We start from the raw sequence: 25,050 nt of genomic DNA on the forward strand, positions 1-25,050 counted from the left end.
GAAAAGAGGGGTGCAGGAAAGGGACACCAAAGGCTCTCTAAGTCCTGGCCTTTGGAGTCTGTGTTGCATTTTGTGGCAGGGAAGAGGGTCTTCTTTATTCTTATGGCCCATTTTCATTCCAATCTCAAAGAAAGGCATTGCCAAAGACTGCTCAAACTACTGCACGATTGCACTTATCTCACACATTAGCAAAGTAATGCTCAAAATTCTCCAGGCCAGGCTTTAACAATACGTGAACCGTGAACTTCCAGATGGTTTTAGAAAAGGCAGAGGAACAGAGATCAAATTGCCAAAATCCGCTGGATTATCGAAAAAGCAAGAGAGTTCCAGAAAAACATCTATTTCTGCCTTATTAACTATACCAAACCCTTTGACTATGTGGATCACAATAAACTGTGGACAATTCTGAAAGCTATAGGAATACCAAACCACCTGACCTGCCTCTTGAGAAACCTGTATGCAGGTCAGGAAGCAACAGTTAGAACTGGACATGGAACAACAGACTGGTTCCAAATAGGAAAAGGAGTACGTCAAGGCTGTATATTGTCACCCTGTTTATTTAACTTCTATGCAGAGTACATCATGAGAAACACTGGGCTGCAAGAAGCACAAAGTGGAATCAAGATTGCTGGGAGAAATATCAATAACCTCAGATATGCAGATGACACCACCCTTATGGCAGAAAGTGAAGAGGAACTCAAAAGCCTCTTGATGAAAGTGAAAGAGGAGAATGAAAAAGTTGGCTTAAAGCTCAACATTCAGAAAATTAAGGTCATGGCATCTGGTCCCATCACTTCATGGGAAATAGATGGGGAAACAGTGGAAACAGTGGCTGACTTTATTTTTGGGGGCTCCAAAAGCACTGCAGATGGTGACTGCAGCCATGAAATTAAAAGATGCTTACTCCTTGGAAGGAAAGTTATGACCAACCTAGACAGCATATTAAAAAGCAGAGATATTACTTTGCTAACAAAGTCCGTCTAGTCAAAGCTATGGGTTTTCCAGTGGTCATGTATGGATGTGAGAGTTGGACTATAAAGAAAGCTGAGTGCCGAAGAATTGATGCTTTTGAACTGTGGTGTTGGAGAAGACTCTTGAGAGTCCCTTGGACTGCAAGGAGATCCAACCAGTCCATCCTAAAGGAGATCAGTCCTGGGTGTTCATTGGAAGGACTGATGCTGAAGCTGAAACTCCAGTACTTTCACCACCTGCTGAGAAGAGCTGACTCATTTGAAAAGACCCTGATGCTGGGAGGGATTGAGGGCAGGAGGAGAAGGGGATGACAGAGGATGAGATAGTTGGATGGCATCACTGATTCAATGGACATGAGTTTGGGTAAACTCTGGGAGTTGGTGATGGACAGGGAGGCCTGGCGAGCTGCGGTTCATGGGGTTGCAAAGAGTCAGACACGACTGAGCGACTGAACTGAACTGAACTATCACCTCCCCTGCTCAGAAATGCAGTCTGAAAAGAGCAAGGGGTGGGGGGGATGAGGTGGGGGCCAAGGCCAAATTGAATATGTTATTGACCAGGAGGCCCCCCAAAACACCTTCCTACAAGACTTCAGCTCACTGTCCAACAATGCTTCTCGACAAAGTAAAAGAGACCAAGAAAAGCAAACTCTGTCTCAGGCAGCGTTAACACAAATGAGGTCCTCTTAGAGTCTCAGACACACTTGGAGAAGAGAAATAGAAGGCAGATTAGAGAGAGTACATGACTGACTGTAACACGTGGGTGGGGGAACAGTAGGTATTGATTTCATTCGATTGCTTCTTTTCTCACCTTGTTCCAGCGAGGTTTTAAAGCAGGGAGATTTAGGAGCTGGTGATGCCTGAGAAGATGGAAATGCCATTCACGAAGAAAGGAGTCCATGAAGATGGCTGAGGCTAGAAACAAAGTTATAAGCTCTTGTCTCCACTGGTAAAATGAGAATGGTAGGATAAATTGACTCATAACTGCTGGATAACTCTCTGGCATCTGCAGAAATGCACCCTTTAGGGCACTTGGTCTCAGAGTCAGCATTTTGACTGAAGGTTCAGGACCAAAACCAGGACCTGCTTGAAAGCTCCCCAGAACCTCATGGAAGGATTCTCTTCCCAGACTCCGATACTGGAGAAGCTTTTCCACCTAGCAGAGTCAGAAGAAGTTCCCAAATCCTTGCTACTTCATCTTCGTTGTATCTTACTGAAGTTAAACCAATACTGAAATTTAATTTCCAGAAATGTTTCCTGGACCTGCTTCTCCGAGGAAGGAAAGAAGCCCATTAGTGAGTCACTCAAGTGGCCCATGGCAGTCTCTCAGGGATTCCCAGAGCCAGCGCCTCCAGAGCGCTGCCAGCTGTGTGTGCGTGTGTGTGTGCACAAGTGACAGGCGGGCGCAGTGACACTGTCACCATCGGGAAATCACAAACAACAGGATCGTTTCCGAGGTGAGACAGGGGCTCCGCATTCTCACAGAAACAAACAGAGCCTGAAGGGAAATCGCACAGGCTTGCCAACGTGCATGGACCCAGACAAGCGCATGGGGTCCAGGAACACAGATGCATCCAACAAGCACCTACGTGGGCCCAGACACACACGCCCGCACAGCAGACACGTGCACACGCATCTCCACCTGCAGAGTTCCCAGACACACAGGCATTCAACTGCGGCTCAGCCCTCCAAGGGTCCGGAGACTTTGTTACTGGAGCCAGGGAGGGTGGTCCCTCCAGGCTGAAGTCTGCCACCTTAGGGACTGGAGCATCAGCTCCAGAGGGAACCCCCCGCCCCTCCAAAGTCTCAGTAGGTTCATTTTCAAAGCTGTTTCCTCATCGCCTCTGGCCAGAAGATCTTGGAGTGAGTGCTCCAGGCAGAAGATGAAGGGTAGATTTGAGGATGCTTAACATCTTAGGAGTGGGACAAGGGTTAAGATCAGATGGTGTTAAGAGATAGCAGCAGGCAGGGAGCTAGAGAGTGAACCTCCTCAGCCAAGTCTGCTTCTGTTCTCTTAGATCCCCTGAGCCCAGCAAGGCGGGGGTACTTGGTAGTGCTTCATAGACGATTAGTGTATAACTTCAGGGCTATTTCAGGCTGTTCTCTCATGGTCTATATACCTCACCTCCCCACTTCCCAGGGAATCAAGCCCAAGTTCATTACAGTCCAGCTCACAGGATGCTTCCTAACCAGGCAGAAATGCCCTCCACAGCATGTCTGCCCTTCACTCGCTGCTCCTGTTCCAACAAACTTCTCTCCACTTCTCCAGGTCCATCAGGTCTCAGAGCCTTTGTGCAAACTTGCCCTCCTCCAGGAATATCCTCCGCTTCCTCCTCTGTGTGGTGAACGCCCATCCTTCAAGATGCATATCAAATATCCCCTGCTCTTCCACAGCTTTCACCGTCCTTCCCCCACCCCCTTCCTCTGTACAGATTCACTGCAGCCCCCACAGGGATCCTGAAGACATTTCTTCATTCCTTTGCAGCTGACCCCCAACAGTGAGCAATTCTAGGTGGAGTCGGGGGAGCCCTGTCTCCCTCATCCAAGAGCCCAGCACTCAGTAAGTGACACTGCTGGGGACTTAGGGTGGTGGGTACCATTGCTGCCAGGCTTGATTATGGGTTTTATTCAGGCCTGTAGCTAGCCCTACAGGAAAAGACTGATGCTGGGAGGGATTGTGGGCAGGAGAAGGGAACAACAGAGGATGAGATGGCTGGATGGCATCACCGACTCGATGGACGTGAGTTTGAGTGAACTCCTGGAGTTGGTGATGGACTAGGAGGCCTGGTGTGCTGCAATTCATGGGGTCGCAAAGAGTCGGACATGACAGAGCGACTGAACTGAACTGAACTGTAGCCAGCCCCCACCTCATCTGGGGGTTGGGGACAGAAGAAGCAGGGAATGCCAAGTATGGAGACCAGACTGGAGATAGGAGCAGGTCTAGGGCACAGACTGTACTCAGCCCGCTTCTCCGGATGCTGCAACCACGCATGCCCTCCCCCGGGGCACAGTCGAGGCTGTAATTCCCATCGCTCCACACCCTTGCCCCTTGGCAGGTGGCTTCTGCAGCCTCCTGTCCCACTTACCTTTCCCAAAGCTCTCTTCTCCAGAGGCCCCTGGGTATGAAACATCATTAAAGACACATCTCTCTCAGGTTAAACTTCCTAACTCTTCAATGCACAAGAGATACTGCTCTGCCGTTTGGCTGGAGAAACTGGGGCAGCCACACTGGGTCTGTGGAAGCAGGGGCAGCGAGCTCTTTCTTCTCCCTTAAGGAAGCCCCAAATTGACCAATGCCTGCTTAGTCCACTCACCAAAATAAACGTATAAAATGAGATGATTTAAAAACCCCTTTTCTTTATCGATTTAGTTGTATTTCCTAAAGGTCACAGTCAGTTCTTTTTTCAATTGGACAGAAACCTGGATTGAGAGGAAGAAGTAAATCCGACTGCAGAAACACTGAAGTGTCTTCATATGCCGAGCACGGTTATATATTAGGCTCCGCACACAGAGCCAATAGGGAGATGTGTGCCCAGCCCTCCAGAAGCCCCCAGGAGGAGCAGAGCTTCCTGTTCACATTCAGATTCAAAAGGCAATTCTTCAGCACCTTTGATGTGCTGGGGGATGTCACCAGGGGCTGTTACATCCTTGCCAGTGCAATCCCGAAAGGCAGCTACTGTGATTATTTCTATTTCACAGGGAGAAGTGCAGGGTCATAGAGCTAGATAATTTGTCCAGGCCAAGCAGAGAGCACACTGGACTCTGAACCTTGGCCTGTGCGCTCTCAACAATGTTGCTCTTTACTTTCATAACAGATCGGCACATCTTTGGTCTAGCCTGCAGTGGAGATTTCTGAGGATGTTTAGAAACCCTTTATTTCATTTCACTGTCACGACAACCATAGGAAGGAGGCATCAATGTCCCTATTTTACCAGTAAGCGTGATGTGATTTAGTATTATCCACTCCAGCCTGGAGACAAGAGTCAGGATCAGAATTCAATAATTTTGAGTCTGACCTCCTAGTGAGCTGGGACGGTTCTTCTAGGGCCATGGAAGGGAAGAGAAAGTCTAGGAGGTGGGGGATGCTGGATGAAAGACTCCAGGAGACCTGAATTCTTTCCATTCAGGGACAATTCTCCAAGGTCGAGACCTGACTGTTACTCTCAGATGCAGTTTCAGCTCCGCTTCTCTGGGACCCATGGCCTGCTGTGTAGAAAAGGTCCAGAGTCATGAAGACCTTTCCCACTCCAGGATAAAGTGCAACTTCTTCAAAAAGCACACAAGCATTTTGGATTTGGGATTTGCCTCCTGGGGTCTCTCCAAGTCATCTTTCAGTGCTTTTCCTTCGAGCCCTGCTGAATGACTCTGAAAGGGGAGACACTGCTCTCAGTGACCTCCTGGTTCTTCTTGGGTCTCCACTAGGCCAATTCCTACGCATCCTTCCAGCTTCCCTGTGGACCATATCTCCTCTGACACTCTACACCCCTAGTATCTTTGCCCTCTACATTCCTGTGACCTTCTGTTATGCTTCTGTTATGATCATGATCATGCATGGTAGTAACTGCTTGCTTAGAGTCTGACCTTTCCCACCAGACTGGGTATTCCCCTGGAACTGAAATTCATTTCCATCTGTGTGTCCTGACAATTCAGCACAGGGCCTGGCATTGAAAAGGAGTTCAGTATGGAATTGTGGAATGAATTAATGAGGTGACTGAAGGCATGATTGAATGACCACCATTCAGAGTGTTTTATCTTTAGAAAAGCTCAGGGATTGAACATCATCATTATCTGCCCTACAACACAGTGAAGTCTCAGACTCTTGATTCTTGTCCCAAGCAATTTCAATCGGGAGTAGTCTTTCCTCACTTTCACATCTTAAAAAGCTACAGAAATAAACACTCAACTCTTTTGTTAACCTGGATGCCAGGCTATTAATAATATGTGTGGACATTTTGATTTTTTAGGAGGACAAGGACAGGTTCCAGGGGAGATAATGATATAAGCATAGGTCTTATTCAGCATGTGGTCCACAGACCAATCTGCTGTTTCAGAGGAAAAGGTTTTGCTTCAGTGGAGTATTCATCCAGCCATTTGTGCAGAAATGTTTAAGACAGTAAAGAAAAAGAAAAAGGCAGGAGCCACGTCTGTCTGTCCACCCATTTCCCACTGAATGCCTTGGCTGACATTATGACAGGAGACCCACTCTCCTACTCAGAGGGAAATTTTCAGGCTTTCAACTAACATCAAGCTTCTGGGGTCATAGACTCATCCAACATAAGCACATGAGAAGGCAAAACTGTGAGCTGTCATAAGTTTTGTCCTCATCATGACTTTCTAAAGTTCTTAAAAAAAAAAAAAAAGAGGCAAGATTAACACAAATCCTTCATCAACTCTTGGAAAACACGGAATGATGAGCCTTTCTCAACTCATTTTATGAGGTCAGCATGACTCTCAAAATCAGTCAAAGATATCACAAGGAAAAAGAAAAAAGAACTATGATTACAGACAAGATTCCTCAATAAAATACCATTGAACTGAACCCAACAAATATGAAAACGATTATATACTATAATCAAGTGGGGTTTTCCTAAGAATGCAAAGTTGGCTTAACATAAACCAATCAATGTAATACACCACATTCAGAGAATAAAGGAGAAAAATCTCACAATCCTGTCAATAGATACAGAAAAGCATTTGGCAAAATCCAGCAGCCTTTCATGACAAAAATACTCAACAGACAATGAATACAAGGAATCTTCAACCTGACAAAGACTATCTTTGAAGATCTTGCAGCTAATAGCATACCTAATGGTGAAAGGTTGAAAATATTTCCCCTCCGATTAGAAACAAGACAAGGTATATGCTCTCACCACTTCTATTCAGTATTGTATTGGAGGATCTAATCAGGGAAATTAGTCAAGGAAAAAAAAAAAAAAAGCATCCAGTTTAGGGAAGGGAAAAAATAAAACTCTCTACTTATAGATGACAAAATATCATATATAGAAAATCCTAATAAATGCACAAAAACTGTTAGAACTAATAAACAAGTTCTTTTTGCAGGATATAAGATCAATGTACAAAAATAATTTGTTTTCTATATACTAGCTATGAGCAGTCAAAAAATGAAATCAAGAAAATAATTCTACTTGAAACAACATCAAAAAGAATAAAATAGGAATAGATGTTTTAAAGTTAAAGACTTCTTATTAAGTGCAAGAATTCTTTATATATCATATGCATAATAGTATTGAATATTACAAAATACCACAGAAAAGGAGAGAGATACCACGTTTATGAATTGGAAGACTTAATATCATTTAGGTGCTGTGTGTGTGCTAAGGAGCTTCAGTTGTGTCTGACTCTTTGCAACCCTATGAACTGTAACCCACCAGGCTCCTCTGTCCATGGGATTCTCCAGGCAGGAATACTGGAGTGGGTTACTATGCCCTCCTCCAGGGGATCTTCCCAATCTAGGGATTGAACCTAGGTCTTTGAACCTGGTTCTTCTGCATTGAAGGCAGATTCTTTACTTCCTGAGTTACCAATATCATTTAGATGGCAATACTCCCAAACTGATTTACAGATTCAATGCATTCCCTATTGAAAGCCCAAGTAACTTAAAAAAAAAAAATTGGTAAGTGGATTCTAAAATGCATATACAAATGCAAGAGATACAGAATATCCAAAGGAGTTTTTAAAAAGAACACAGTTGAAGGACACACACTTTTTAAAATTTCAAAACTTATTCTGAAGTCACAGTAATCAAAGCATCAGAGGTTGATATTGGCATCAGAATAGATACAGAGATGAACCAAAAAGAATTGAGAGTCCATAAATCAAGCACAATGAGATAGCACTTCAAATCCGGGATGATGGCTAAAACAAGAGAGAGAGAGAATGAAAAGGGTTGGAAAGGATGTGAAAAAATTGGGCACTTCATACATTGCTGGTGGGATTGTAAAATGGTATAGTTACTTTTGAAAACGAACTGGCAGTTCCTGAATACACTTCTCATAGAGTATGACCTAGCAATGTGATTTACAGGCATGTAACCCAAAGAACTAAAAATATATGTTTACACAAAAATTTGTACACAAATGTTCATAGCACCATTACTTATAATAGCAAAAAAGTATATATAAATAACTCAAATATCCATCAACAAACAAATAAAATGAGGTGTGTGTGTATGTGTGTGTGTGTGTATTATTAGCCATAGAAAGGTATGAAGTACTGGTACATGGATGAATCTTGCAAATGGTATGCTAAGTACAATCAACCAGACACAAAGGCAACATATTATATGGTTCTACTTATATAAGTGTCTATAATAGGCAATGGCTAGAGAGAGAAAGTAGATTAACTGTTGCCAGGGGCTAGGTGTGGGGGGGAGCAGAGAATGGGGAGTGACTAGTAATGAGGATGAGGTTTCTTTTGGGTGTAATAAAACGTTTTAAAATGAGAGAGTGGCAATGGTTACACAACCCCGTAAATATTCTATAAGAACTGAATTGTACAACTTAAAAGGGTGAATTTAATGGCATGTGAATTCTATCTTAATAATGCTGTTATTAAAAAAGAATATATGCAAAAAAGAGACAGCAGGGATGTGGAAAAATGGAAACAGCTGACTTGCTACAAGTGGGGAAATGGAAGGTAATTTTATTTTTTCCCTGTTATTGTTGTTTTAATGATGTTTGTGCAGTAAAATATGGAAAGGAGAGAGAGCGCGAACATGCAAGCTCAGCATAAAGAGGACTAGCCTTGGAGTCGAGGGCTGTGAATGTGGTGTCCCTACTCTGCTAGTTACTGGCTGTGCGGTCTTGAGTAAGTGGCTTCACCTCTCTGGGCCTCAATTTCCTCTTCTCAAGAGTGGAATAGTATCAGCCTCCTAGAGTTGCTGCAGGATTACATGAGACCTTACATACCCAGGGTGGATATGTAACAGATACCCAGTGTTCATCAACTTTCATTTCTTCAAACAGTGATGACACGATCTGTTACTTCCTGGAGATAAAGACGAATTAAGACCAGACCTTGCTCTTAAATATCCTGGAGTTTAGACATGTCAATAAGCATAAATAACTAAAACAAGTTCTTTGGGAAGGATCGCGAACAGATTGTTGGAGAGTTATCTGCATAGTCCAGATAATTTGGCAACTTGTACTGGGAGCTGTTGGTGAAAGGGCCAGACCAAGAGGTGGAAACTCATGAGGAAAGACGCCATCCATAACCACAAATCACGTGTGTGTTTCAAAACCTGCTCTCATGTGTGTTATCACATGCCATCCTCAGGCAGTGCCCGCAAAGGAAGTATTATTACCCTACATTATAAACAAGAAGACTTAAGTCTTAGGGCAAAAAAGTGTTCTGTTTTCATAGAGCCAGCTCCTGGCACAGGGACCCCTTCCTCTTGCCATCACTACTTCTTCTGAGCAATCTTGGTGACATCCCACTCAGAAGGAGTATTGGGGTGGTGGTGAAGAATCGGAAAATGAAGGAGTTCTCTGCAAGTCAGGGCTGGTAGGAGGCAGTGAAGGTGTGCCCGGCTCTCTTAGGGTGCAGTGAGAAAGGATATCAGATGGAGATCAAAGATCCCTTCAACCCTGGATCATCCAGCGCAGACTGGAAGCATTGCTGGAGGAAACTCTCCTGCTCTAGAGGTCATCGGTGTCCAGAAAAACTTCTCCACTGATCTTGCTAAGGAAGTGGGGGTGAGGAAGGAAAACATGATATCATTATCTAGTGCCTACTGTGTACAGGGCACTATACAAGGCGCTTCCCCAACACTTGAGGCATTACAGTGGCTACGTTCTACAATGACTTGGAGGTAACACTCAGGCCCAGAGAGGTCAAGTGCCTGGTCCAAGATCACACAGAAAACCTGTATCATAGAGAGGAGTGAGGACTCAAGTCAGACTTTCTTTCCACTCACTCTGAGGATGGTAAGGTCCTCCCTGCACAAAGAAGTCGCGGTCTCTAGGTCGGAGGGCAGAATCAAGCAACGGACCGTAAGAGCCCAGTAGCCTTACAGCATCGGGAGGTGGTAGGGGGCCCGCATCTTCCATCCACACAGTCGTTAAAAACACCAGCCCACATATTAAGGGTGAGGGGACGGGGACACAGGTTTCAGTTTTGTATCTCCAAGGGTTTAGCTTCATACCTGGCACAGAATAGGAGCCTCTGCAGGTGCTCTTTAACCACAGCCTTTCGGTTCTGATGGAACCAGCTCTCAGTTAAAAGCAAAAAAATCTTCCTTTACCAAATGCATCTTCCGTGAAGGCAGATGACGGATCAGAGCATAAGCGTTCGGACCCACCTGGGTCCTCGGTGATGCTGCCAGGCTTTTGGCAGGTGGCCAGCTGGACCGACTGAAGTCTCATTTATCAAGAGTCACAACAAGTCATTTGTTGGCTTCAGTGTCAGCCACATCCCATCGACCCTGACAATGAGTTTATAATCCCAAAGGTTCCCCACCATTGGAGCATCTCCGGAATTCAATGACATGGATAGGTAGTGGACCCAGAGGCCAGGCTGCCCCAGCACTCTACAGTTACCCTGTTCAGGGAAAGCAGAAGGGGCACCACCCACCCAGTGGTGCAGGGTGGCTCCCCTCACTCTGCAATGGTTTGGAATGACCAACAGGATTAACAACTGAAGTCTGTAGAATTCTGACAGTTGAGACTCAAATAGGAGAACCTGGAGTCATCCAGAGATCACCTTGACAAATATCTCAAAGGCGGAGAAAAGAGGACAAAGACTTTGGGAGTTAACAGACCTAAGAAAAAGCACACCCCCAGTCTCTTGAAAGGTGTCTCTTCTTCAAAAAATATCTTAACCTCTCCAAGCATCTGTTTATTCATGGGCTAAGCATGGATATCATTTATTGTTGTTCTGGATACTAGAGAAGTGAATCGGATGGACTGGTTTGGCAAGTGACCTGGGTGAAGAAATGATGTCTGAAGTGGATGATAGTCAAAATAAAAAAGGATGAGATGACAAGAAAGTATGTAGTAAAAAATAATTTGCTGCTAAGTTGCTTCAGTCGTGTCCGACTCTGTGCGACCCCATAGACGGCAGCCCACCAGGCTCCCCTGTCCCTGGGATTCTCCAGGCAAGAACATTGGAGTGGGTTGCCATTTCCCTCTCCAATGTGTGAAAGTGAAAAGTGAAAGTGAAGTCACTCAGTCATGTCCGACTCCTAGCGACCGCATGGACTGCAGCCTACCAGGCTTCTCCATCCATGGGATTTTCCAGGCAAAGTACTGGAGTGGAGTGCCATCGGCTTCTCCAAAAAAAAAAAAAACCCAATAATAATAATAATTTAAACAAACTTAAAAAGAGAAAGAGAAAAAAAGGAAAAGAATCATGGGGAAAACTGCATTTAATAAAAGAAAAACAAAATAAAAATACTTGTCGCTCAGTCATGTCCGACTCCTAGCAACCCCATGGACTGCAGCCTACCAGGCTGCTCCATCCATGGGATTTTCCAGGCAAAGTACTGGAGTGGGGTGCCATCGCCTTCTCCAAAAAAAAAAAAAAAAAAAAAAACAATAATAATTTAAACAAACTTAAAAAGAGAAAGAGAAGAAAAGGAAAAGAATCATGGGGAAAACTGCATTTAATAAAAGAAAAACAAAATAAAAATACTTGTCGCTCAGTCATGTCTGACTCTGCAACCCCATGGACTGTAGCCTACCAGGCTCCTCTGTCCATGGAATTCTCCAGGCAAGAATACTGCAGTGGGTTGCCATTTCCTCCTCCAGGGGATCTTCCCGACTCAGAGACCAAATCCAGGTCTCCTGCATTGGCAGGCAGATTCTCTACTGTCTGAGCCCCCAGGGAAGGCGGAGCTCAAATAAATGGAATGGGGTCAAAGGGAATAACATGAAAACATATTTTAAAAATCACATTTTCCACTCGTCATGTCAGGGAACTTGTCTAAGGTTTGCCTACCGTCCAATCTTGAAAGAGCAATCATGACACGAGGCTCATTACTACACCATCACTGAATGTCTCCTACAGATGGAGGGGCCAAAGGGAGCCACAGGTTCCTTTGCACAAGCCAATTCCAATTGGTTGATAACATTTATCTGGAGTACGGTATCTGCAAAAATCCTGAGGCCACATGTGAACTGTTTGAATGAGTGATGTGTGCAGTGGGATGTAAGGAAAGGGCTGCCTGCACGCCATGTGCAGAGGATGCTGTGATGTGCTGCTCAAAGGAGCTCTCGGGACGAGGCACTCGGTCCCCCAGCTCTGGGCAAGTTGGTCCTGCTTGCTGACAGCTCTCAGCAGAGTCCCACTCCAGGGACGGTCCTCTGCCCAAGGGAGCTGCCTCACCCAGGTGCCCTGCCCAGCTGCTGCTGCTGCTGAGGGCACTAAGGCCAACTCCTCTTGACTCAGTGCAGGGCACTTAAGAACTGTCCCAGCTCCAGAGCTCCCTGGGGGATAGGCCGATGCCTCTGCTGGGACATGAAAGTGAAAGGGAAAGTTGCTCAGTCGTGTTTGACTCTTTGCGACCCTGTGGACTGTACAGTCCATGGAATTCTCCAGGCCAGAATACTGGAGTGGGTAGCCGTTCCCTTCTCCAGGGGATCTTCCCAACCCAGGGATTGAACCCAGGTCTCCCACATTGTAGGTGGATTCTTTACCAGCTGAGCCACCAGGGAAGCCATTCAATTCCTCCCTTGATCCAGTCTCACTTCCCTTACTCCTGCACAAGTGTTGATCCCGAGGGCAAGCCCAGTAAACTTTCTGCACGCAAATCTCTGTCCCAGAGTCTGGTTCCAGAAGCCAAGTTAATATATTATATACGTGCCATTCCTGCACAAGCTCTGCCTCTCTCTGCCTAGCTAATAGCTTGTCATCTGTACTTCCTTACTCCTCAACAAAGACTCAGTGTTAGCCACTGAGAACACATAATCCATCAGCTTTCCCTTTCCCTTTGTTTGCAAGTAAACGCAAAGGTAAGTTCTCCATTCTTTCCTCTTTTACCTAGGTTAGAGGTTCTGCTTTAGGCTTGGAGGCTCTCTAAACTAAAAATGATGAGTTGGCTATATTTCTCTCATTTTTCAGTCTCTCTTCCTCCTGGGCTCTAGCCCTAGAAGAGATAGAATTTCCCTTGACTCACTTTTTGGAATAAAGATTGAAGGTGTTACCAGGAAGAGAGACAATATATGCTAATAATCTTATTGGTATGGCACTTCCAACTTATATGCATGTGTTACTCTTTAGACATAGAAAGTCTTTAAAGTTATTATATCTCTTTTGAACAAAAGGTACAGAGAGGTTAAATGATTTCCCAAAGAATTGCAGAGCTTATACTAGAATCTGGGTTTCTTAATTCCCAAACATATAAATTCCAGACACAGGCAGAAACTGCTTCGCTGGCCTCTGCTGCTCAGTTAGGGTCAGTGTATAATTTCTAGAAGACACCGAAGCACTGGAAACAGCTCAAGGGACTTCCTCTGATCCACTCTTTTTTTACTTTGTCAAAACCCAGGGAACTGATCAGATCCTGGACCAAGCAATGAAAAGTACCTTGTAAAGAAAAATCCCAAAATCCAAGGCTAGAATCCCCACCACAGCCCTGACAAAGGCCATCTTGTTCCTATTTGTATCCCTATTTGTATTTGTATTTGTATTCCTATTTGTATCCCTCAATGGGGAGCTCACTACCTGTCGGGGCTGCTCATTCTATTGTCCCCTCATCTGAACACCTGGAACAATATTATTAATAAAAAGGGAAACAGTACATTTACATAAGATAACACATACAAAGCACACAGAGTAGAACCCTGCACAGAGTGGTACTCGGTGAGAGGAAAGATTTCTTTTTCTTCTATTTCTCTTGGACACAGAACAAGAGAAGAAAATTAGCTTGTAAGAAGAGCATCCTCAACTCCAGTCATTTACTTGGGAGCTACTCGGTTCTCACACAGGCCTGAGAGAGAGCTGGAGAAGTCTGGAGTGTAGACTCTGTAGCCAGACCACCTAGGTTTGAGTATGGGCTTCGCCATTTAGCTGTGTGACCTTGGAAAAGTCACTCCATCGCTTTGTGCTTCAATTTCCTCATCTGAAAGATGAGGAGAGGATAGGGTTCCCTACTGCAGGGGGTCAGGGAAATGCTTACAACTCTGCTAGGCACATGGTAATGTAGTTGTCATTTTTTCCCAACATTCCCACCTTACACATAAGGAAACTGAGGCCAGAAGATTGAGCCAGTTCTCCAAGGTCAAACAGCTAATCAGGAGCAGAGCCTAGATATAAATTGTGGTCTGCCTACAACTAAAATGCATGCACTTTTATTGAACATTACTTCTGCCATTTCATTTGCCTTTCTTTTTTCTTCCCCCAAGACAAGGGGAAAGGAAAGAACAAACGTTCATAAGGAATTCTGCCAGAAAGTTGGCACATCCTGCTCGTTTGAGAAAGCAGCCTGTTTGGAAAGGCACAGCTGAGTGGATCTGGGAATCATATCCACAGGCAGGCAGTAAAGCCTGCTATCTGCCAGGGCCTGAGATGAAAAAGCCCAGCTCCTGCTCCCAGGTCTGCAATGGCAGCAAAACCAGGGCTTCTGCTCTGGTGGCCGTGGGCAGGGTTAGATGAATCGTCAAGCCTCACGTGGGCACGTGGGCCGGTGACATTCAGGTGACTCTGTGGCCCTAGGATGAATGAGAAAGCTCAGCCAAGCACTTCTCAAAGAGAGCAAAACTGTCTTGGTTCTGTGAAGCCTATGGTTCATAGGCTGGTGGCTGGGACCAAGTGTCCCTGTTGGGATGCAGCTGGTATGGGCATTCTGGCTCTGCACAAAAGGGACGCTTGCAAGCAGGAGTGACATTCAAAATATTTAACAATGGATATGGCACAGACAGCAACCAATCCGAACAGACACAATGGCCAATGAAAGCAAATGTTGGCCGTAAACAAATGGCGCGGTCACGGAGTGCACCCAGCCAAACACTGGTCTTGGCAACAAGGAAGCCCAGTGAGCAACAGAGAGAGGAGGATGAGCAAGGCGGGCTTCCAGAAGCCAACAGGGAATCGTCTGCCTGTCTCCAGAGGAAGTCTCAGAGAGGATTCCACTAAAGCCCTAGGGCTCTGCAGAGCATGGTTAAAAATCATTGCCGTGGGGAAAAGACCAAGTTCCCTCAAGACCCAGCTGCAAGAGCTGGTATCGCCACTGCTTTTGGGGTGCACAGGGCCAAGCTTCAGAAGAGCGAAGCCCGCGGCCACCCAAAGCCACGTCCATGAAGGCTTTAACTGCTGTGTCACCATGTCATCACACTGCTTACTTTTCTCTTGGCCAGGGAGTGTTCACGTGTGGTCTCCCAAGGCAGCTGTTCTGACGTAGCATTTAGATGAGGCAGCAGTGTACCTCCCTGGAGTCCCAGGACACAGAACCTGCCTGGATTCATGCCAAGTGGGCCCTAGTCGAGTGGGACTAGTCAGAATCCTAGTCCCACCCAGGCAGCCTCCGGGGTTACTGCAGCCCCCTTTCTTTCCCAGCTCAAATCCTTCTCCCCGCTCCTTCACGCTCACTAAAAGCACATGCTCCTGCTCCCCTCTGAACAGAGTCACAAAGGGTCAATTATCTTGTGGCAATGAAGGCGGAGTACCATTTCTTCGGCTTGCATAAGATGAACTCCCCATGATGAAATAAATCATCGGTTCATGAGGTCTTGTGGGAAGGTCTCAGAAGGGAAGGCCCTCCCGGGGATCAAGGCACCGAGGCCTTTCCCCTCGCCTGACCTCACCCCCCACCAGGAGTCTGCAGCAGCCTCCTTGCCGAGCCTAAGAGATGCCCCCAGAAAACGCTGCTGAATCACTTCACCACTGTTCTCAGAAGCTACCTTTTGATGTCGACTTTGCCCCTGCTTGTGTCTTATAAATCAGATGGTTTACTCTCCAGGAGGAAACCCTTTTCTTGTCTATTTTATTCGTGGCTCTTCACGCTGTTTTTCACATGTGACTGTGGCCCCCCCAGCCTTCACCAGCTTTGCCTCTTCTGGATGGAGAGCTCACACAGATTCGGATGAACAGGCGCTGGATTTGAGTGACAGCTTCACAGGAAGCCACTGGAGGAGCCCTGGGCATCGGTTACGGCTGTGAGGGATGCTGGGACATCCCGGGAAGGCCAGAGCATCTGGACGAGACACGACATCACAGGTGGCAGTCGGCCAGGGTCCCGTTCCCAGCTCTGCCACTTAGCAATGGTGCAACCTAGAAAGGTTACCCAAAGCTCTGCAAGCCTCTACTTTCTTTATTATGAATATTACAATAACAGCATCTATCTCACAGGGTTGTTTTAAGAATTAAACAAAATAATATACATATAGAGCACTTGGTACTTCGCACAACCAGCACAAGGAGATATTCTGACTATTTTTAATCATTCAAACATTTATTGATCAGTTGCTCTAAATCCTGTACTTTGCTAGAGGCTGGGGCTCCAGTTTTTCTTCTCAAGAAACTCACAGTCCAGTGGGAGAGGACCACAGAAGAACCATCAATTAGGGTACAATGTGATGAATGCTTTATCAAAAATTACTTTAAAAAGAAGTATCACTAATATGTGACAACTATTTTCTGCTAGCCACTGTATGCTATATGCTTTACAGAAATGCAGAGTTTCTGTTTTCTAATCCAAACACCTGGGTTCAAGTCCTAGCAAGATCACTGACTACTTATACATTACAGGTATGTTAATGTCTTTGAAACTTAGTTATCCCATCTGGAAAATGGGTATAAAATTAGAAAAAATATATCAAATATGTTATCACAGAGCTTTGCATAGCAGGTTCTTAATAAAACAGATGTCCCTGAAAGCAATGACTGAGGGTATTTGGAGAACTGACACTGAATGGCTGTGGCCACAGCTCTGGAAGGCTGGCTGGGTCAGCCTCAAGGTCAAGGCAGCATACCCATCTGGCAGGTGTAGCAGGACTTTAATGTTCAGCGGTTTGTCTGGTTTGAAACCAGTTTTGAGCCAATGATTGGGGCCTTAGGGACCAGAGGTTGGCCACTGCAAAAAAGCTGCTGATAAGAACTCAATGCGTGTGTGTGGGTGTGGTTTTAGTTGCTCAGTCATGTCCGATTCTGCCACCCCATGGAAGGAAGCCCATCAGGTTCCACTGCCCATGGGATTTTTCAGGCAAGAATACTAGAGTGGGTAGCAATTCCCTATTTCAGGGGATCTTCCCAACCCAGAGATTGAACCCAGGTCTACTCACATTTCAGGCAGATTCTATACCATCTCAGCCACCAGGGAGGCCCAAGACCCTGTAAGAACTTGATAGAACATTTCAGATAGGGCAGACCCTCCAAGACCAACCAAGGCACAGAGAAAATGAGTAGTTGGTGCAGTAAGAGAACTCTAATGAGGGCCTGATATATTAATTGAGGCATGAATACCCCACCCAGGACCAGTCTGCTGCCTGGAGCCAGTGGCTTCTATGTAGACCACAAACACCTCACACTCAGCCCCAGGCCAGGTACCCCTGGGCTGGGTCCCGTGGGGGGAACAAAGACAACTGAAGCAGAACTCCACACCCTATGGGGGGGCACTGCCTCTGAGAAGGACCCGGGCAAATCAGAACACACCAGTCTCAGAACAGAATTGCACAAACCCAGACCTGTTGACATGAATGAACATTCCTGCAGCACAGCCTGATAAGCCTGTTGCTAAACCTACCGGGCTTCCTGTCAACAGAGCACCTTGCTCTCAGTTCAGGAAAGATAATCGCTCTGGGAACCAGCTTCCTTTGGAGACCTGGCGGAGTGCTTTCAGTTCAGAGAGAAACCTGTCTTTCAGCACAGCTTCTCATCCTCCCGTGTCAGACAAGGGGAAACCCAATCCATGCAGGAAAGGGTCTGTACGCACTCACAGTCCTGCTGGGTGGCAGTGGCTGTAAGTGACCCTGGGGGGAAGGAAGGGGCCCCGGATCTCTGGCCTCAGAGCACCTCCTAAACAAAGACTCTAAAGTTGCCTGCTGGGACAGGGCGAGACACGGGACGCTCAGATTCCAGGCGTACCCGCGGCTATCATCTGTCAGTCCTGACACCAGCCCTGTCTGCGTCGAGGTCCAAGCGGAGAGATCAGAAAGCACAGGGTAGGGGCAGGGGCCGGGGAGGGCAAGAGAGGGGAGGGGCACTTTGGAGAGACCAGTATGAATAGTAGGAGTTTTCATCTGACCCCCAAGAACAGAGCCAGGGAGAGCTGTGTGATCTAAGCCAGGATGAAAGCATGCTGGCCTCCCCTTGTAATCAAAGAGTTTAATGATGCTTATTAAAAGCCCTTTTCTGAGTCCTGTTGAAAAATTACACCCGTAAGTGTTTTCTTTTTTTCATATGAGAATTGCTTCCTAGAGATTAAAACACATACACACGTGCACGCACACGTTCCTTAAGAACCCCACGCCCCACACAGGCACACACACATTCGCCACAAATCCTGCAGCTCCCAGACATCACACACATCGTCTTCATCAAAGATGGCCACAATTCACAATGTACACACACACTGTGAAACAGAAAAGCCAGGCCCAGTCTCTGAGGTGATTCACGCACTCTTTGAAATTCCAGACTGTGAGGGAGTCCAAGAGCTTCCAGCTCCAGAAGCTGTCATGCCCACAAACAAACAGCACAGTCTCTAATTTCTATCAAGTCTCCATGTCTTGCCCGAGGCCAGGCAACTCTGCAAAAGCAGAAGCTCCCAGGATCATTAAGCTTTGGTGGGAGGCAACAGCACTCAGGACGGTCCCGCAGAAGAGGGGGTGCTGCGCCCCTCTGGACCATGGTGGGCTCGCTCTGATATGCTGAATCGCAGTCTCCCGAAGGAGGCGACTCTGGGAGCGCAGCATATCTTCCTCTGATTATCAGCAGACCTAGAGCCCAAGGCTGACTCACTCTCAATCAGAGAAGACATTGGTTTCTGGACTATCCAGTTAGATGCAGGAAAGTACTCCTTGCATTGAAGTATCTCTCCACCAGGGTAGGTTCCTTCTGGTTGCTGATCTCCCCAACACTTTAGTCCCGGCTTGGAAGCTAGTATATGTAGATTCAAGGGCAGCTCTAAGCCTCACTCACTGTATGGCCAACCCTCTAAGCTGTAGTTTTCTCCTTAGCAAAACGGCAATAACAACTTCTTTCCATCTTATGGTGTTTCAGGGAAGATCACAAAATGCCCTGGAGATTATAGACTCCAAAGCAGATGTTAGAAATTCTCATGATCAGACAGTAATGAGGAAATGGAGGAGCTCATAAATTGGGCTGTGAGTGCCTCCCGGGCAAAGCTTGTGTTGTATTTATCTCGTTAGCCTCAGTGCCTGGCACAGAGGCCAGCAACACACATTCTGGGGGGAAAAATGGTCTGAAAAAGAATGTATCCCTGAGTTAAGTGGCTTGTTCAAGGTCACAGAGCAGCTCGCTGTGTGACAGGAACCCCGACCTCCTGCCGCCCCTAGTGCAAGGCTCTCTGTTCTCCACGAACCAAAGTCTTGGGTGTGTTGAAGAAGGGGCAGTGATGTCCCATTAGGCACACGGCAGGGGCCAGGTTTTAACCCACCCTACTGAGGCAGGAGACGGGTGGGCTCCAGGCTGCACAGCTTCTCCCCTGTGGACAAAAACTCAACAGCAGCAACTCCGTAAAAGGAGGAGGATGGAGGAGGCTGGGCCCCGCCCAGATAAAAGACCACATACTCCTCATTCCCGAGATCAAGGAGACCTTCCCAACTACATGTGTGCAGAAAGGCTCCTTGGAGGCCGAAAGAGAGGGGGTATCACCTCAGCGTAAGTGATATCAAATGCTCATAAGCCTCTTTGCTAGAATCCATTTTGGTTAAGAGATGGGCACACACACAGCGGGGGACCCTGAGACACACCAAATGCAGACTCAGGACCAGGCGAAGCAAAATGATGGGCCAAAGGAAACCAGGAAGACATGCCCCATAAAAGTGATTCAAACCACCACCAGGGCGCAGCTCAGCAAATCTCTCTCTCTGAGCCCGCCTGTGTATCTGTCCACATGCACCGTCCTCTTGCTCCTTCTAATAAAGACTTTACTTGCTTCACTGCTTTCCATCTCCATGCGGAAATTCATTTCTACCCAGCTGATGGGCCACAGTCCCTGCTGCTCTAGTGGCTAGGATTCAGCGCTCTCAATGCCGTGGCCCGACCTCGATCTCTGGTCGGAAATGAAACCCTGCTTCAAGCCACTGCAGGCCAAGGCCACCCAAGATCACTGTCATTCCCAGGATGGGCCAGGAGACGCTTAAGAAGCCTTCATACAGCTACTTGTTAATCATTCCAACTCAATAGTGGGAACAAACAGAAACCACAAGTGCAAATAATACCCAAATGCCTCAGACCGACTCATCTTATTTCCTAACTTGAACTGTGCAAATCAGAAAAATCACAAGATTGGGGAGACGGGCCTGCAGAGACTGAATCACAGAGACTAGACATAGACCTTATTTCAGGCTCGCTTTCAGCATTGTCACTTACCTACTGACCAGGTATCCAAGAGATCACTAGCCCTCTCTGATTCTCAGTTTTTCCATCTGCAAAACAAGAAGATGATCACAATTAATCCCTTGAGACCACTGGACTAAAAGGCAGCACAGGTTTTTATACACAGTATTGGTTACAAACCACGTATGATCCCATGTAACTGGGGAAGTTGCTAATGATTAGGAGCTGGAGGAGAATTTCAAAACTGAAGTGTGATAGTCAAAAATGAAGTGTGATAATAGTCACAGGCTAAGAAGTGCATCAACATCTCCCAACTTGCAGTACAGAAAACTCAGCTTTCTAATATTTTTGGCATTTATTTTTATTTTTCATAGATGTCAAAATGCAAGCAATCATGAATACCAGGAGAAACAGAGCAAAGAAAAATGCTACTATATTAATACACTCCCAACATCTGGGGGTATTTTTCCAGATTTTTTCCCTCTCTACAGAGTTTCAGTTCAGTTCAGTTCAGTCACTCAGGGGTGTCCAACTCCTTATGACCCCATGGACTGCAGCATGCAAGGCTTCCCTGTCCACTCCCGGAGTTTACTCAAACTCATGTCCATCAAGTTGGTGATGCCACCCAACCATCTCGTCCTCTGTCGTCCCCTTCTCCTCCTGCCTTCAATCTTTCCCAGCATCACAGTTTTGGCCAATGAGTCAGTTCTTCGCATCAGGTGGCCAAAGTATTGGAGTTTCAGCTTCAGCATCAGTTCTTCCAATGAACATTTAGGACTGATGTCCTTTAGGATGGACTGGCTGGATCTCCTTGCAGTTCAAGGGACTCTCAAGAGTCTTCTCCAACACCACAGTTCAAATGCATCAATTCTTCGGTGCTTGGCTTTCTATACGATTTCCAACTCTCACATCCATACATGATGACGGGAAAAACCATACATTTGACTATATGGACCTTTGTTGGTATAGAGTTTATCATTACAGAGTTCACCATTTTGCAAAGCAGGGGCTATGAAGATGTACTACCCTGGAAAGGACCATGCAGATCATGACTACCCCTTCCCCACCACCATGACTGCGGCCTGTGCAATGAACTCATTTGCATTCCCATGCCTTTTGTCAGTTTCTCAAAGACCTTTCAGGCCTGTGGTCACATCTGCCAGGCATTGCACACGTCTGAGACCAGTGGAGTTAGGAGCATGTGACTTTAGGAGCTGGTCTTTCCCCAATCGGGCTTCAATTACACCACATGGAAAGTAAGGGAGCCAGTCTGGGCAATCTCAGAGATCACTTTCATTGTTATTTTATTTTTTTTGGCCACGCTGCAGTGCATGTGGGTCTTAGTTCCCAGACCAGGGACTGACCCAAGCCCCCTGCATTGAAAGCACTGGCGCAGTGATCCCTCAGAGATCACTTTCAACCTAGAAAGGCGAGGCTAAGGAAAAGAGAAAGAAACTCATATATTTGAGTCCCTACTATGTGACAGCTAGTGAGCCAGTGATGTCTATGGATATTATCTTATGGTCCTCATAACCACCCTGAGATATTACAGGTGAGAGAACGGTAACGCAGGGAGGTTTGGCCATCTGTCCAAGGCCTGCTGCAGTCACGTTGGAACCACCTTCTGGATTTTCGGTGGCTCACTCTACTACCACATACTAATCTTTCCAAATCAATTCACATATTTTACTTAACTCTATGTTTAATGGATTTTTTAAAAAAGCTTCTCACACTAGGTAAGTGTTAGTCGCTCAGTCATGCCCAACTCTTTATGACCCCATGGACTGCAGCCCATCAGGCTCCTCTATGTAGGAAAAGAGTATAAGAAAGAGTGTCTATGTGTATATGTGTAACAGATCCACTTTGCTGTACACCTGCAACTTCACGCAACATGGTAAATCAATTATACTCCAAAACAATTTTTTAAATGTTTCTGAGTTCTTTGTTTCTTCGTCTTTTCTCTATAGCCCAATGGAAGACCACCTTTCTATTAGGATGGATTCTATAATTGCAAAAAAGAAAATTGTTAACAATTTAAGGGAAATTTTCATCACAATCACGCTTTGTACAAATACCTATGCAGTCACAGGTTTGCTGCACTGTTTATATATTTGTGTGTGTGTGTGTGTGTGAATGGGTTAGTCGCTTAGCCGTGTCTGACTTCTTGCGAATCTGTAGACTGTGGCCTTCCAAGTTTCTCTGCCCATGGAATTCTCCAGGCAAGAATACTGGAGTGGGTTGTCATTTCCTATTCCAGGGGATCTTCCTGACCCAGGGATCGAGCCTGGGTCTTCCACATTGTGGGCTGATTTCTAACTGTATGAGCCACCAGGGAAGCCCATACTTTTTTCTAATTGTCATTAAAATAATTGATGTTTGAAATTGTAAATGCTTATCCATGTCTACGCTCCTCCCAGCAGGATTCCTGCCTTATGTTGGGAAGGCTGTTTTCAATTCCCTCACTTTGCTGTGGCCAGACCTTGGAATCTAAGACCATCCTGTTTCAAAGCTGAAACAGGAAAAACACCTGATGCTTATTATGTGTCAGGAAAGCTGTTGGAGGTCACACAGCTGGTAACTGGAGGACCCTGGGACGGGGGCCCTCACGGCCTACTCCTGACCCTGGGCTCTGTGGGTGTATTCAGTTTCCCTTCTGGCCTTCCTCAGACCCCACGTTTTCAATTCCATGTCATAAGGCCACCAATTAAGTTCTGTTTGCAAACCAAGGCAGGGTCATCCTGTTCTGTTGGGTCACCAGTTTTTCCACAAAGTAACTAGACCTATCAAGGCGTATTTAAGCTCCCAAAAGGACCTTCTGGTAGGAAGCTGCATAATTTCTAAAACCAAGTTTAGAACATGTGACGTGAAAGCAATTCCTTATTCAAAGATCCACGATAGTAACCAAGGAAATAGAGCTGATGACAAAGGATCCAGGAAAGCCATTGCTGCTGCAAACGAGGATAAAATCCAACTGAGCCGGGGGAGGTGGGAGACAGCGGCACAGTGACTGTATCGGACACCGATCGAAGCTGTTGTTGAGTCTTTAAGCTGCCATTCCCTGTCATCAGGTTTTAAATTAATTGGCATGAATTTTTTATGACCAGGGAGCAAACAGACAGAAAGGTTTGCAGAACCAGTTCAGTTTTTTCCTTTCTGGGGAGTTCCCTATTTCTTTTGAATACGAGCTACAAAGCTGTGTAGAAACCGGAAAACAAATGTCGGCCTGATTATTCATTCTCAGTCCAGTGACACCGCTTCTGTGAAGCCTGCTTCCACCCCCCGTCAGAATTAGTTACTCCCTTCCATGGTTTCCTTATAGCAACACTTTAACTACAATACACTAAAGTTATTGTCTTCTCTTCCTTTAAAGTATCATTTTCTCTATTTACCCAAATACAGTAAAAACTCATCTATCACTAGCAATATGATTTTAGATTTCCTTCTAAACCACTTGGTATATGTATCCACATGTACAGCTATTCAAATAGATACACATCCAGGGAGTTTACACAATGGATCACTTTATACACACTAATTTTAATCTACTTTTTAAACAATTACATAGATGTGTAATTTCCGATGTATGGACATCTGGGATGTTTGCAATTTTTCACTGCTGTAGATAATATCTCTGCACATATATCTTTGTGTGGTTGTTAAGTACTTACAGGATATTTTTTAACAGTAAAAAATCTTAATTTACCCCATGCTCACCAACACGCCCAAGACACATATCACTTTCAACTTCTACCAGCAGTATACCAGCATGCCAGTTCCTTGTACTCTCGACAACATTAGGCATTAGGGTGCTCTTTTACCACTGTCAGTGTGATAGGTAAATGTAGCCTCGTTATTTTAATCTGCAGCTTTTGAATACCAGCTGAGTATCTTTGTCTATTTCTTGGCCATTTGCACTTACGCTTTGAGGGACTGCAAGTTTGCTGTCTTTTCCCCACTTCTTGGTCAGTGTTAGATTCTTTCTTGTGACCTAAGAGTCTCCTAGTGTTTTGCTTTGAGCATTTTTTTTTTAGCTTTCTTCCAGCACATTCAATCACAGTAAATGGTACTACCACCTAGCAGTTGCCCCACCAGAAGCCTGGAGGGCTGGCTGCCTTGGCACCGTCTGTGCCTTACTACCCACAGGCAGTGAGTTACCAGGCCCTGTCTGTCCTACCTCCTAAGCAGACACCTCTTAAAGTGGTTTTCTTCCTCTCCAGCACCTCTACCCTTACCAAGCCACCACCATGTCTCACCTGGACTCCTGAAGTCATCTCCTAACTGGTCTCCCCCATCCTCTACTCCTATCCTCTCACTATCCAGAAGCTAGAGGGAATTTTAAATAATACTCATGAAATCATCTCCCCCATCTAAAACCTTTTGACAGCTCCCTATTCCTTTGAAGGTCAAATCCAAAGTCCACAAGCAGCCCTGAAAGGCTGCTTCTAGGGCCCAGTTTCTGCAACACGTGGTTTCTCAGTACATCCATCTACCCCCAGTCTCTGCTCTCTGCATACTGGCTTCCTTTTAGGTCCTCTTCTTCCCAACCTGAGACCCTGGACACGCTGGTCCTCTGCCTGGAAACTGGTTTGCTCTCCCCTTGGCTGCC

General features: G+C 45.9%; 1 protein-coding gene across 11 annotated transcripts in view; it reads right to left on the reverse strand.

The window, feature by feature from the left end:
• Nucleotides 1–25,050, reverse strand: part of TENM4 (teneurin transmembrane protein 4) — a 1,822,236-nt gene that overhangs the window by 661,927 nt on the left and 1,135,259 nt on the right. For all 11 annotated transcript variants that reach the window (XM_027532088.1, XM_027532098.1, XM_027532094.1 and 8 more), the window contains one exon: nucleotides 20,478–20,533. The gene's annotated coding sequence lies outside the window, so the exon portion shown is untranslated. The remainder of the gene's footprint in view (nucleotides 1–20,477; nucleotides 20,534–25,050) is intronic.

This window comes from Bos indicus x Bos taurus, chromosome 29, assembly GCF_003369695.1.
Source record: "Bos indicus x Bos taurus breed Angus x Brahman F1 hybrid chromosome 29, Bos_hybrid_MaternalHap_v2.0, whole genome shotgun sequence".
Classification (NCBI taxonomy): Eukaryota; Metazoa; Chordata; class Mammalia; order Artiodactyla; family Bovidae; genus Bos; species Bos indicus x Bos taurus.